Source organism: Euprymna scolopes, chromosome 41, assembly GCF_053919585.1.
Source record: "Euprymna scolopes isolate OS-2025 chromosome 41, ASM5391958v1, whole genome shotgun sequence".
Taxonomy (NCBI): Eukaryota; Metazoa; Mollusca; class Cephalopoda; order Sepiida; family Sepiolidae; genus Euprymna; species Euprymna scolopes.
The window spans coordinates 17,236,937-17,238,517 of NC_136522.1; the positions used below are offsets into that span (position 1 = coordinate 17,236,937).

The 1,581-nt window shown below is 33.3% G+C and overlaps 1 pseudogene; it reads left to right on the forward strand.

Annotated features, from left to right (window-relative positions):
- The first annotated feature begins 422 nt into the window (after nt 1-422).
- Nucleotides 423-645, forward strand: LOC145266833 (U2 spliceosomal RNA; annotated as a pseudogene).
- The last annotated feature ends 936 nt before the right edge of the window (nt 646-1,581 follow it).

The following is a 1,581-nucleotide window of genomic DNA, read 5'->3' on the forward strand; positions in this document are numbered from 1 at the left end:
TGATTACATATAATGATAGAAGATGTATCGAGACACAGGAGAGGCTGACGATGGGTCGCGTTTGTAAGTTAAGTGATTTTTCCTCGTTGAAAGAATTTGAAAAATTTAAATATGAAAGTGTTAATAAACAGATGCTTTTTTTTTTAAATAAAGAAACATATTGCTTATTTAATTACAAATTTTTGGACTCTCTCTCTCTCTCTCTCTCTCTCTCTCTCTCTCTCTCTCTCTCTATCTATCTATCTATCTATCTATCTATCTCTGCGTGTGTGCTTTTTTCTATACAATTTCTTTTGAATAATCTATTATAAACAATAGGAAATGTCACCACCAATATCAATACTATTTAACCCATAGCTGAAAAGATAAAAGCATACGAAGAGAAAGGGAGAATATGTGAATGTGATTAAAGGATTACAACCATTATTGCTTGGCCTTTTGGTCAAGATCAAAGTGTAGTATCTGTTCTTCAGATGCTGCACTTCTATTTCTTGTTCTCTTTCGGGGGAGGAGAAATCCTTCACGACTGAGACAATTTTTATTTTTGTACCTTTTCTCCACGTTAAAAAACGACCCTGGTGTCTAACTCTGTCCCGTGGGGAGGCATAGTAAATAGGTACAACCATTGTATATTGTGCAAACTACGTTTCAATTTAACAGCTATGTAATGTGTAACACTGGCATGATGAATGCGTTAAAATTAAGCTTTTAAGTCTACATCTTGTTTTCGTTTCAGGGAAGGGCAATTGTCTGGTGGACAAACCTCGACGGAACTGGTGCCCATTTTGCCGATTGCAAAAGTGTTTCCGAGTTAATATGAATGAAAATGGTAAGACGGAAAAATAAACTGTTTTCGATATTTTAACTTTTCCTTTTCTCGCGAAATGAATCTGTGTGTGTGTGTGTGTGTGTGTGTGTGTGTGTGTGTGTGTGTGTACATAAACTGTTTTTAATATTTTAAACTTTTTCCTTGCGAAATGTATATATGTGTGTGTATGTATACATAAACTGTTTTTAATATTTTAAACTTTTTCCTCACGAAATATATATATATATATAGTCCTGGTCAAAATCATAAGACCATTTAAGAAAGTAAGCGTTTACGCATATTATCGAATTTTTAATCAAACAAATGGTTGAAACCATTGCCAAAAGGGGAAAATATGATGGAAAAAAAATGAAATCTGCTTCATTCAAAACCTTAACCTTGATCTAATAATTATTTTTTTAAAAAACAAACATTTTCACCTGGTCAAAATGGTAAGACCACTGATAATTTATCTAACAAAAGGCAATTATAAATTACTAAAAAAGGTCTTAGTATTTAGTATAGCCTCCATTATTACGAATTACTTCAAAAATTCTCTTCGGCATGCTTGCGACTAAGTTTTTTATCAGTTGCGAAGGAATTTTATCCCATGTACTGAAAACTGAATCAGAAAGTTCCTTTATCGAATCATACTGGGTTCCATCCTTGAACACTTCTTTTGCCATCTATCCCAAAGAAGTTGGTTAAATTTCCATAAGTAAAATCCAAGGGAATCGCGTAATTGGAAGATGGTCCAAAGTAATCCAAAAGGC